This window comes from Procambarus clarkii, chromosome 82 (genome assembly GCF_040958095.1).
Source record: "Procambarus clarkii isolate CNS0578487 chromosome 82, FALCON_Pclarkii_2.0, whole genome shotgun sequence".
NCBI lineage: Eukaryota > Metazoa > Arthropoda > Malacostraca > Decapoda > Cambaridae > Procambarus > Procambarus clarkii.
Window position 1 is genome coordinate 3873679 of NC_091231.1, and position 14028 is coordinate 3887706.

General features: G+C 40.2%; 1 protein-coding gene across 16 annotated transcripts in view; it reads right to left on the bottom strand.

Moving 5' to 3' along the window:
- Positions 1-11614, bottom strand: part of pins (G-protein-signaling modulator pins) — a 188747-nt gene extending 177133 nt beyond the window's left edge. For 2 of the 16 annotated variants that reach the window (XM_045752235.2, XM_045752245.2), the window contains exon 1: positions 11480-11611. The gene's annotated coding sequence lies outside the window, so the exon portion shown is untranslated. Of the gene's footprint in view, positions 1-11479 lie in introns of all 16 variants that reach the window. The other 14 variants (XM_069315850.1, XM_069315844.1, XM_069315864.1 and 11 more) reach the window with 10 other exon arrangements.
- Between the last annotated feature and the right edge of the window lie 2414 nt (positions 11615-14028).

Here is a 14028-nt window from a genome sequence, read left to right on the forward strand (position 1 = left end):
GTTGCAGGTGACGCTCACCAGTTCTCTAGGGGTAAACCGCGCTCGTCTCGGAGAGTTACAACAGGGGGAGGTCCCCGAATTGGTTAGTAAGGCCGAAGGAGGACGTGTGGGTCCTGAGAAGGCTTACTTTCCATTTATATATATTATATATGCCATGCTATTCATGATGAAGGAACGATGGACGCCAGGAGCAACCGTGGGAACGGTGAATAAATATGTCCAGAAGTTCAAAGAACGTCTCACTAGAGCGAAGAAACTGGCTAGGAAGCTCCTGAAGAAGGCGCAACGTAAGATGTCGAAGTGGTTCGACAGGAGAGCTGCGCAGAGAGATTTTCAGGCCGGATCCAAAGTAATGGTTGTGCTGCCAGGTAAAGGTAGAGTGACCAAGACGCGGTTCAAGAGACCGTACCGAGTGCTGCGACGGTTGGGTCCAGTGTCGTACGAGATTGGGAAGCCGGATGGACCCCGAAAGAAACAGGTGTGTCCCGCAGACCGCCTAAGACCTTTCTTCACTGTGGAAGGAAGAGCCGTCAAGCAGGACGGAACGATGTCCCGAGAAACCCAGCGGAAGACGGGTCTGTGTGTACCGAGGAAACGAGAACTCCCGGAGGAGGAAAGTAAGTGGTCCAGGGCGGACGGCACCAGTCTCACCCGCACTGAGAGTCTGACAAGGATCAAGGTCAAGCACATCAAGGGGAAGGACGACGTAGTGGCGGACGCCCTATCCCGCATACACTAACGAGACATGACTCTTATTTTAAGGGGAGGGGTATGTGACGGAGTTCCCCCCCTTATAATTCTCCCACGCCTGCAGTAAGAGTCATGTCTACTTTTCCCAAGCGTTCTCTACGTTGCAGGCTACAATTTGATATATGGGAGAGAGTGAAGTGTTCTCGGAGAGCCGAGAAATTTGTGAAATAGTAATATTTTGGCCTGTGGTTTAGGCCCTTTAGGGAGCCAAGATGGCGCTTACCTCTCTGATCTCCCGCCAAAACCGTGTGACGTCAGTGGCACCGGATTGGTCACCGACAGCAATGTGGCACTGGGAGCCAATGAAAACCTCCCGTGGCGAAAGTGACGTCACGAAGGAAGGGGGTCCGGCCAGCGCGCCGGGCTGGCGCCATCAGTCATACACGACACGTCATAGAGGTCAGACGTGCGACGAGTGGTCCTGTCTGTCGGACAGCTGTTTCCCACTACCGTGGATTTACGCGTCATCGGAAGTTCGCCAGTACTCTGAGAAGTCTTCCCTAGTTCATGTGTTGAACCAGAAGAGGGAATTGACGGTTATTTGAGCAACAAGTGCTCCAGTCAGGTACTGTGCCAGTAGCAGTGAAGCCGTGCAGTGACGTAGGTTGACGTCTGTGGCAATTCACCAGTTCGTGACAGCGTAGTGGCTGACAGAGCCACTGGGTAGCTGAGGAAGAGAGGACTATTTGGGGAAACCGGACGACTGTAGCTGAGACGTAGGCGACAGCCGTTGCTGGGAGAAGACGACGGCCAGGAGACCGACTCCAACCTTCAAGAAGTCAAGGAGGAGGACGGACCTGCAGTGAGGAGGCACGGAGACGACGCGCTAAACGGTGGGACGACGAGAGGCTCTGGTAGGACACGACGACGTGTAGTGTGGGGGCGTTCCCGACACCAGGACCAGGAGCTACATCTCGACTCTCATCGGAGGATAGGGTGAAGTAGGTGGTTCTAGTTCCCTCCCCATTCCCCTTTAGTTAGCTATATTATTTGGCTATATTATCTAGCCTGAAGATTTTATATGTCGTGAGCAAGTCTCACTTATGTCATGGTAAAGCACCAGGGTGCTAGACAGTACTATCAAGAGTACCTATAATATTCATGTTGATTATTGGTGTGTACAGGCACCAGGAACCAGTGGTAAATTTACTGTGTTGTGTATATCTTTCTATAGATTTTTGATATGAACATATAGTGGTAAAATATATATATAAGATTATGCCAGTATTTGGAGGTTAGGCTATGTGCCCAGAAACTATTAATTTTCCATGTATTGATGATTGATTTATAAACCATATATATGTCTATGTTCATTCAGTGAATAATCACTTGTGAGTACAGTGAATTATTGCGTTATCGCCAACGAGAGAAAGTACTGAAAACTCCAGTGTTAATATTTCATAATATATATTGTTGGATAAATAACAATGTGAAGCCATTACAGTGAATCATTATAGCATTGATTGTAGAAAAGACTGTTTGAGCCTGAGTACAGTGTATCTGAGTAGTACGGTTTATTTGTGCCAATATCGAGTGTGCGAGTTTCTAGTAATATTGGAAAATTTAAAGGAACAGCGCGCGTGAATCTAGAAAACAAGCAAAGTTCGCGCGGAGAGGCCATTGCAATCAGCTGTTCTTGACACTTGATGAGGAGGGGAGAGTGTTGCCCTCTTGCGGTCGCATAATATCCGTGGGAATTACCGGCCGAGTCAGGATCAGTTGATTTATAGATTATTGTGTGGCCTTGTGACATCTTTCATACATTTTAAGTAAAATACAAAACTATCTTAGTGTTTTTATCATTCCCTCCATTGATCTTGTGGCTATATTATACTGGTAAACATAGAGTGATAACAATAAGTACCTGCCTGATTCCTGATCTTTGAGTGTGACCTTGCCAAGGCTACCACTGAATACACCAGTCCACTGAGGGTGTTACTGGCCACCTTAAACACCAGTTGGCGACTTTGTGATTAACCGTAGAGCCCTATTGTTGGGGAGGGCACACGACGGTCGATGTGATCGAGTCGTGTTCTCACTCTTTCTTAATAAGAGGCCGTTAAGATTGACTGGGAGACTCTCCTGGCGTGCAGTGGCGCCGTGAGGATCGAGGGAAGACCCGCAGGGCTACGGTGAGTTACCTTGAGCATAACTATTGCTCACCCCAGAGTAAGGGTAGAGAATAATAGAGAGGTGAAACCCCCAACAATACAAAACTCTCTTTGTGTTTTTATCATCCCCTCCATTGATCTTGTGGCTATATGATACTGGTAAACATAGAGTGATAACAACAAGTACCTGCCTGATTCCTGATCTTTGAGTGTGACCTTGCCAAGGCTACCACTGAATACACCAGTCCACTGACGGTGTTACTGGCCACCTTAAACACCAGTTGGCGATCTTGTGTTTAACCGTAGAGCCCTATGGTTGGGGAGGGCACACGACAGTCGATGTGATCGAGTCGTGTTCTCACTCTTTCTTAATAAGAGGCCGTTAAGATTGACTGGGAGACTCTCCTGGCGTGCAGTGGCGCCGTGAGGATCGAGGGAAGACCCGCAGGGCTACGGTGAGTTACCTTGAGCATAACTATTGCTTACCCCAGAGTAAGGGTAGAGAATGATAGAGAGGTGAAACCCCCAACAATATATATATATTATATATATAATGTCGTACCTAGTAGCCAGAACGCACTTCTCTGCCTACTATGCAAGGCCCGATTTGCCTAATAAACCAAGTTTTCCTGAATTATTATATTTTCTCTAATTTATTTCTTATGAAATGATAAAGCTACCCATTTCATAATGTATGAGGTAAATTTTTTTTTATTGGAGTTAAAATTAACGTAGATATATGACCGAACCTAACCAACCCTACCTAACCTAACCTATCTTTATAGGTTAGGTAGCCGAAAAAGTTAGGTTAGGTAGGTTAGGTAGTCGAAAAACAATTCATGAAAACTTGGCTTATTAGGCAAATCGGGCCTTGCATAGTAGGCCGAGAAGTGCGTTCTGGCTACTAGGTACGACATATATATATATATATATACACACATATATATATATATATATATATATATATATATATATATTGTTTTTCGACTACCTAACCTACCTAACCTAACCTAACTTTTTCGGCTACCTAACCTAACCTATCTTTATAGGTTAGGTTAGGTAGGGTTGGTTAGGTTCGGTCATATCTACGTTAATTTTAACTCCAATAAAAAAAAATTTACCTCATACATTGTGAAATGGGTAGCTTTATCATTTCATAAGAAAAAAATTAGAGAAAATATAATAATTCAGGAAAACTTGGTTTATTAGGCAAATCGGGCCTTGCATAGTAGGCAGAGAAGTGCGTTCTGGCTACTAGGTATGACATATATATATTATATATATATATATTCCCTCTACCACCTATTCACCGACCTCTCTGTATGCTTGAACAACGACAATACTCAAAACGTATTGGTTGGCTAGACAGACATCACCCCCCCCCCCCACACCCCCCCACCCTTCACCCCCTAGTACCGGAGACACCTGGACATCTGTCTCGCCAGACGTAAACTGCTTGTTTAACTGCCGGCTTTTCCAGGATTCGCGCCATCTATGACGGCCTGGCCCATATATATAGGGGATCGCAGGCGTCCAGTCTTCAGAATACACTTCGTGCTCTCAGCAGTAACATCAACTCTCGCCTCCCCAGGAGACAGTAGCTGCCTAACACTTTTGTATAAAGGCATTGCACCCCTTTTTGAATAACAAAAACTCACCTGTATTTATATTTCTATATATAATTTTGTGTAAAGCCAAGGTTTAACAGCTTTGTTTTTCATTAAGTATTATTTATTATTTTTTGTTATTAAAGTCATTTTTAACTATTTTTTAGTTACACCAGCCAGAATAGCCACTGCTCTATTACAGATTCTCGTCACAATATTATGACGAGAATCTGTCATAATATTGACAGATTCAATATTTTATATACATATATACATATATATAATACACACACACACCAGGGGTCTGGTAGCTGAGTGGACAGCGTACGGGACATTTAATCCTGTGGCCCGGGTTCGATTCCCGGCGCCGGCAGAAAGAAATGGGCAGAGTTTCTTTCACCCTGATGCATCTGTTACCTAGCAGTAAATAGGTACCTGGGAGTTTAACAGCCGTTACGGGCTGTTTCCTATGTGTGCATGTGGGGGAGGGGGGGGGGAGTAGTTAGTAGATAAGGATTGACAGTCTAGAGGCGGGCCGAAAGAGCAGAGCTCAACCCGCGCAAGCACAACTAGGTGAACACACACACATCACACACACAAACACACACACTGTGTGTATATTCGCCTAGTTGTGCTTGCGGGGGTTGAGCTGCAGCTCTTTGGTCCCATCTCTCAACTGTCAATCTACTGGTGTTCAGGTTCCCGAGCTGCTCGAGTTTTATCATATCTACATTTAAAATTGTGTATGAGCTTCCACCCGTGTCCCTTTGTACGACTACCACCTGTGTTAACTAATCAACCTCATCTACCCTGTTAATTCCCGAGAATTTGTTGTGGTAATCGTGTCTTCCCAAGTTCTTCTATTTTCCAGTGACGTGACGTGCAAATCACACAGCCTTTCCTCGTAACTCATACCTCTTAGTTCTGGGACTAGTCTAGTGGCATACCTATGAACATACCTCCAGCTTCGTCTTGTGGTTGACATGGACTCCATTCTGGGGCCGCATACTCCAGGATTAGTCTTACATGTGTGGTATACAATGTTCTGAATGATTCCTTACACAGGTTTCCGAAGGCAGTTCTGACGTTAGTCAGCCTTGCGTACGCTGCTGCTGATATTCTTTTGATGTGAGCTTCAGGAGACAGGCTTGGTGCGATATCAGCTATGCAGATGACATCCTTGTATATACTAAAACCTACCGCGAAATGCAATCTTAAATTGTATACATACAGCTTGTGAGAGCTTTGGTCTTGTAATCAACACTACTAAAATTAAGGTATTTAACAGACAAATTGGTAATCACAAAAGTGGACCAAGGAAACTTAAGATAGATAACGTATCAATTGACTGTCTCTTTCAAATACCTTGGTGTAATTACCTAAGTGTAGTTACAGGATGAGAGCTATGCTCGTGGTGTCCCGTCTTTCCAGCACTGTCATAACGCTTTGAAACTACTGACGGTCTTGGCCTCCACCACTACCTCACCTAACTTGTTCCAACCGTCTACCACTCTGCGAAAATGAATTTTCGCAAACTGTTTGTGAAAGTGAATATGTGTGTATGTGTGTCCCTTGTACCTTAACTGTAGTCAATAAGTTACATAAAAAATGTAGAGACAGACTCGAGGCTCTCGGAACTGTAGTGGGGTAAAGTCCTAAATACGGTGTTAATATTAGAAGAGCAAAACTGATGTACTTAGTATATACAAGATCTCTGATAGACTATCATCCACCAGTTTTAGTCCTGCAAAATGGCAAAAGTATTGATGAACTGGAAAAAAATACAAAATGAAGCACTCAGAATTATACTTTCTGTCCTATAACTACCAAAGTTCTCAATATGCAGAAAATTAAATATACTGTACCTAGCATTCAAGATAGAATATTGAAATCAATCTTATGATGGGACTAAAACTTATGCATGATAACAAAAGCAACATTGTGCCAGTTGAACTGTTAAAACACATGTAATGGAACCAGCACGTCTGGATTCAAAGAACAGCCACTCATAATAAAATGATGGGACTGCACTACGAATATACAGATGAAAGAGTACAGCACTTCCTTCCACCCGGGCAGATAGTACCTTTTGACATCCTGACGCCTGCATACCCCACCAAGAAACTAATCACAAACAAGCCTCATGTTCAGCTTGCTGTTAAATTAAGCACCATAGAACACATTCTTAATACTATACAAACTAAAAACAACATTGCACAGACCACATACACTGACAGATCACTCAATACAGCTACATGGAGGGCAGAAGTGCTATTATTGCTCATCAGCCCAATGGCAGCACAATTCAAAGGAATATAAGAATTTAACTAGGCATCCACAATACAAGTTGAGTTGGTAGCAATACTGGTAGCACTAAATTATTGACAATATTTAAGTAGACAGCTTAATTATTTCCGACACCCTTTCCTCATTACTAGCAATAAATAGTTTGCAATCAAATAATAACGTGCTTGTCTCAGAAGCCAGATATATAAGCATACTTAACAAGGGAGTATATATAAAAATGTGGATTCCATCTCACATTGGACTGCAGGAACATGATAAAGTTGACACCCTTGCTAAGGTTGTAATAAATAAAGACAGTGTTGAATGGAATCTTGAGTTAACAAATACTGTAGGTCCCTTAAAAGTGTCATTAAAAAGAGAACTCCTGGATGAATTTGAAGAAAGTAGAAGAGTGCAAACTAGAACTAGCAGGTCCATTGTTTATCACAATGAAATGTGTGACGTAAAACATGTGCATGGGACAAGTAACAAAATAAGTAGACTAACAGACGTCGTCACAGCTCGAATAAGACTTGGCTACAAGTATCTCTGGCAGTTCGGCTTGTATAGGAATCTAAAAGTAAAGTGTTAAGTGTGTGGCCAAAAACAAGAACACATGCTCGAACACTATCTTGGATTGTAGTAAAATTGAGCCATTTATAGATAAATCTAAATTCACGTTGTATGATATGGCAACCTATCTTATTACTAAGGATAACCTGAAATCCTTACACTGTATCTATATTTCATTCCCAGTAGATAAACTACATATGAGATTAAGAAACAAGTAGTGTATTGTGAAGACTAATAATAAACAGCAGCTCCCCTATGACTGTAATATCTCCACTGCTCAAACAATTATGTATTAGCAATAAGACCTACCATTAATGCAACACAACCCAATGTTCTACTGAACTTATAAGGAATCCCATAGCATTGCTACAAAAGATTTTCTCCTAGATATATCACACATCAGTATTGTAATACAGTATGTGCAATGATGGAATTGTTTGGTGGAGAGAGAGAGAGATAGGTAACATGTAAAAATTGGATTTGGGTACCAGCTAAATGCTTGGGACAACCAAGGATGCAAGTTAAATGCCATCACATTGCTCCAAAAGATTTTCTCAATACTGTACAGTATATCACGCTATTGTGATTTCGTCATTTTCAAATAATTTCTTCTTGCACTGTAAACATGCTGTACAACAGAATGATTCATGCTTTCTGGAAAGGTACACAGACACCAAATACTGTATGACGTCTTCTGATAGCACACAAATTATGATGCAATCGAATATTGCTCAACTGGCTATTTAAGGTTAGTACAAAGTGGATTAAGAATCATTTTAAATGTGTATACAGCACACCTACCGAGGCAGACATTGCTCAATTGGGGGAGTCAAACAATCATCATATGATGATTATCATATCAATAAAATTATACAACAGATTAATAAAGGAAAAGGAGCTAAGAGTTATTATCCACCAGTCATTAAAGATTGCTTAACAAGTGAACCAAACCTTAGGAATCAACAAATCTATGATTTTCAAGGAAGGAAAATGGTAATTTAGCTGTATACATCTCTGATGCACCCCTATCTGGACTAATGTATCCAGGCATGGGGACCTCATCTTCAAAAAAACATAGTACCTGCTTTGGAGAAAGTTCAAACCCGAGCGACAAAAATTATCCCAGAACTAAGATAACTTTCTTATCCAGTATGGCTGAAGGTCACAGGGCTAACACCAATACAAACAAAACAGGGCTGATTTCATCTAGACATATAAAACACTGAATAAATTGAAAGATACTGTATTAACCTTGGACATGCAGATATCATGAAAACATGCAATTTTGCTCAATGCAGAAGCAAATATTCTTCTAAAACTATACATTTGCATCCAAAAAGTAATTATTATTTTTGTTTGATCATGAACATCGAGAGGAAGTCGGGTGACATAGTAATTTGAGTCCATGGACTCATTGCGATGCAATTTGCTAACTTCAATTAAATGGCTTCCGTAACTGAAAAGCAAGAGCTACGAGAAGTTAGTGGCATTAAATATACTAAAGCTAGAAGATAAAAGAAAGAGGTGTCATGATCACTATGTACAAAATAGTAAAAGAAATCAGCAAAAATAACAAAAGAATTTTTTAAAGATGCAACTTCAAAAACAAGAAGACAAGTTCAAACTAAGAAAATAAAGCTGCCAAAAAAATACAATAGTAGAGATTTTTCCCACAGGTCTAGGTTAAGTTATTACATCCATACATATTTATTATACAGTGTAACCATATTTATATCAACTGTATAAAACCAAGCAATAATAAGTAAAATCAACAAATAATTGATAACTGAATTATCCTGGGAATTAATTTATGATAAACACACTTTACAGTTTAATCCAGACTCCTCTGTAAGACCAAAACGGATGGTTTTAACCCATATAGTAATAAACCCACGGAAATGCCTACCTGCTGAAGCCATAAATGCCAAGACAATACTGTACCATACTGCATTTCAGTTTAAAATGCAGCCTGAAAAGACAAGCAGCCAGCTTCCTGTCTGTTGAGGCCAGTGGAGATGGTGGCCCTCATGTAAATTCAGGTAATTTCAACCTAACACATTATTTATTTTTTATTTATTTATATATACAAGAGCTCTTACATTCTTGTACAGCCACAAGAACACACAGCATTTCGGAAAAGTTCTTAATCCTAATTCCCTGGAATACGACCAGCCAAATTTAACAACCAGGTCATTAACAACCTCATTATCAGTTGGGCACATCCATTGTTTACACAATGCAATGTTATATCAGCTGACAAGGATTTCACTTCTACATATTGGTGCAAAACCATAACAATTCCTTACCTAAGCTTAATATACTGTAATTCAATTTAATATACAGTATATTATATATATATAATGTACTGTAGTTTAATATACTCAGACCTATGATGCTAGAAACAATTTTAGAATGTTGTCAGGATTAGAATGAATCCTAGTTAGGATGAGTAGGCTAAGTCACTAACAGTAAAGAAAATAAGCTTATTATATATAATAATAACTTCGCTCAGTTGGAACAAATTGTTCTGTACACTTTATAAAACTTTTTTTTTTTTTCCCAAACATTGACATTTTTCACTATTTTATTCCACAAATTGTCATTTTATTACAACATGCTTTTGTCCATATTTGGACTACAGTAATATCACTAACAAACAATTTTGTAATATAATTTTTTAAATAATGGTTGTACCACATTCTGGTCCAGCAAATGCAATATTGTACTGCTTAGTAAAGAGATTCTACTGGGTGTTTGATACTGTAATTCACTGTTGGGGGGGACAGGAAGCAGTGTGTATTCATACATGTTTCGCTTTTATCGAGGGCCGCTCCCTTCCCCCCCCCCAACGCCGAATTACTGACCCCACCCAGGATGCAACCTTACAACATGCTAACTCTTGAGTACCTACTCACTGTTAGGCGAACAGCAGCATTAGGTGAAAGGAAATGTGCCTAACCATTTCTGTCCTGCCCGGGATGCGAATCTGGAATCCTCTATTATGCGTCAAGAATGAACCCAACTATACTACTGGGTTACTACTGGAACAAGGGTTTATTCCACTGCAACTGATTACATTTACCTATTATATGGTATGTCTAATAGAAATTTGGAATAAATGGCCCATGCGATAGAAAATATTTTTTATTTTACTATTATGAGCCGATACACAATATAGTACAGGTACTCACAAATTGTATTCCCTTCAAATTTGTGTAATTTCAGAATTGCAGGACTGTCACATAAAACGTGACTAAAAATTATTGATTAATTATACCGTACTGTAGTTATATTACTGTTCCACAGTGGTAACCTTAGAGCTATGTGCTTCATCCAATGCCTTATATTTCAAGTATGTTGTGAACAAGCCTAATAAAGCTGTTAGCAATAATCAAGAGTATATATTTACAGTGCTCAGCTCAGTGTTCAACAGTAAAACAAGACATTGTATTCCATATTGACCATAGTTCTTTGTAATTTTATTAAATTAGAGCCTTTAGTTGAAAAAATGCACTAAAGTTATCTTATAGTCAAAGAAAACCTTGGTATCATGGGGTGTTTCCCCACTTCCAGTGGGCTACCTTTTTGCTGGATAAGTAGACTAAGCTTAAGCAAGGTGAAATGTATTGTGAGCTAAGGAATACTGTACTGAAAACTGCCAAAGCCTGTCACTGGACCAAATCTCTTGCCCAACAATAAAAAAAAAAAAAACTTCCTCATTTACACAATAAAATAAAAAGTAGGCTAAGGCCTAGCTGAAACTATCTCAAATTCTTCAATAATCAAGTGGCATCAATACAAAAAATGCCCATATTTTATTTGTTTAATCTAATTTCAGGCCCCAGTCACCACCAAAGTTAAGATGAACTATTCCTTAAGAGCTCACGTAAAAGCCGTGACAAGGATGACAGCCCACATAAACACAGTATTACACTGGTGTACGTCACTGGACTCGTGTAGCTGTATACACCAGCAGCAGAGGAGTGTGTGGAGAGAGAGGCGTCGGGGAGACACCTGTGTAACAAGTGTGTGTGGTGGTGGTGGCGGCGCCCCCACCACACATTCAACAAGTTATTTAGCCCTAGGTGGAGGTGTAAGCTTGTGGCGCCTGGCCAGACTTGGGGGTTTGGTGCCCCACCGGCTGACCCTTACCTTGTTCACACCTCCTGAGATGGCCAGAGTCCAGCCCTCACTGTCCTCCGTCACTCGCACTCTATATCACACACTCGAATCACCACCACAGTGCCAGCTATCAACCGTCCAACACAAAACAAAGTTCCAATAATATTTTTATCTCTATCGCTTCTCCTCCATCAACCACACAACCCAAATTTTATATTTCAATGTTCTTACGTGTAATAAATCTTCATCAAAATTTAAATTATTAACTAATCAACAGTAAAATAAACAAGATTTAAGGCTTTTCAAAGACTTCGAGACGATGATTAATGGAAGAGTGAAAAGATTCAGATTCAGATTCAGAAAAGAGTTGCTCTTAAGAATAATTCAAGGCCCATTGAAACCATTATTCTCACGTCTCCTCTGTATTCTAACCTCTGTTCTCAAAACAACATATTAACAAAAAAACGGACTGACATTGACACACAAAGGGCAAAAAGCATTAATGCAATGAAATGAGAACGTACATGTATTGTAAACATGCATCATCCATCAGTGACATTGTAATTGCCAGAATTAGGCTACATGTAGTTACTTATGGCAGGTAATTGCAGGCAATGCATGGCGCTTCCAATTTTGAGGACTTTTTTAAACACTAAACAAGATCTAGCTAAAACACTTGATCGACATTATATTGGGGAATGACCTAGCTGTTATCGATGATTTTAGACCAACTATAACTACTGATAAATAAATAAATAAATAAATAAATGTTTATTTAGGTAAGGTACATACATACAAGAAATTTTTACAAAGATTGGTTGACTTATAGGTAGAGCTAGTACATACAATGCCTAAAGCCACTATTACGCAAAGCGTTTCGGGCATGAAAAACTTAAATGATAAGCTTAATACTTAAATGACAACTGTTAAACTGTTTAGCTGTCCAACTGTTTAGACCAACAATAACTACTATTTTTTATCAGGATACGAACTTAGGTCAAATCCCTCGTAAAGCTCCGGACTAATGCTTTACCATCACACCACGGGAACTGCAATGGTAAAGCAGTGATATTTCATCCACTCATGGTTATTTAAATATATTATGATACTCTACCCAACGTAGAGTATCAGACTAGCACATCTACATCTACCTGATGTAGTGCAGTTTTTGTATTAACAGGTTTAAGTACACACTTATTTTACCTGGACCTTCGACAAGGTGCTGGCTTACTGTCCTCGTCGAGACATTTGGCAATTGTCCAAATTCTTCGCAATTACACTGAGGATTAGTGGCCCTCAGGTAATGCTTCGCTGACGATCTCTGCTGCTCGAATTGCAATGCTGTTGTACACCAGTTTATTAACAGTTGAAAGGCGGAACCAAAAAGCTAGAGCTCAACTCCCCTCAAGCACAACTAGATGAGTACAACAATGTGGTGTTGATTTAGCGGCGGCGACGATGGAGGGGTCGGATGCATCAGTTTTAAGTCATGATTTTCATTTAGTTCCACATGAAAGACTGATTAAAAAGATAGAGGCTCATGGTATTGGGTGTGCTATATTAAGTTGGATTAGGGCATGGCTATACCAAAGGAAACAGAGAGTTAGTATAAATGGGGTTAAGTCAGTGTGGGAAAATGTTGTAAGTGGAGTGCCTCAAGGCTCTGTCTTGGGACCTCTGTTGTTTACAATATATATAAATGATTTAGATTCAGGTTTGAGTAGCAACATTTGCAAATTTGCCGATGATACGAAAATCGGTAGGAAAATTAACACGGAAGAAGACTCACTATCACTTCAAGTTGATCTAAATAGGGTTTTGAAATGATCAAAAGATAGGCAGATGCAGTTTAATGCTGATAAATGTAAAGTTCTGAGGCTAGGTAATGATGATAGAGTTACAAGATACGAGCTAGATGGTGTTGAGATTGCGAAGTCGGATTGCAAAAAAGGACCTGGGAGTTATGATTAGTAAGAATTTAACACCAAAGGATCAATGCATGAATGTTCGTAATAAGGCAAATAGGACACTGGGATTTATTAATCGAAGCGTTAGTAACAAGACACCTGGTGTTGTTCTTCAGCTATATCTTGCTCTGGTTAGGCCCCATTTAGGTTATGCAGTTCAGTTTTGGTCGCCGTACTATAGAATGGATATAGGTTCACTTGAGCGTGTGCAGCGTAGGATGACAAAGTTAATTCCTCAAATTAGAAATCTTTCATATGAAGAAAGATTAACAAAGCTTAAATTGCATTCACTGGAAAGGCGAAGAGTTAGGGGTGACATGATAGAGGTTTACAAGTGGATGAATGGACATAACAAAGGGAATATTAATAGGATATTAAAAGTATCAACACATGACAGAACACGAAACAATGGGTATAAATTGGATAAGTTTAGATTTAGGAAAGACTTGGATAAATACTGGTTCGGTAACAGGGTTGTTGATTTGTGGAACTAATTGCCACGTAAGGTGGTGGAGGTGGGGTCCCTCGATTGTTTCAAACGTGGGTTGGACACGTATACGAGTGGGATTGGGTGGTTATAAATAGGAGTTGCCTCGTATGGGCCAATAGGCC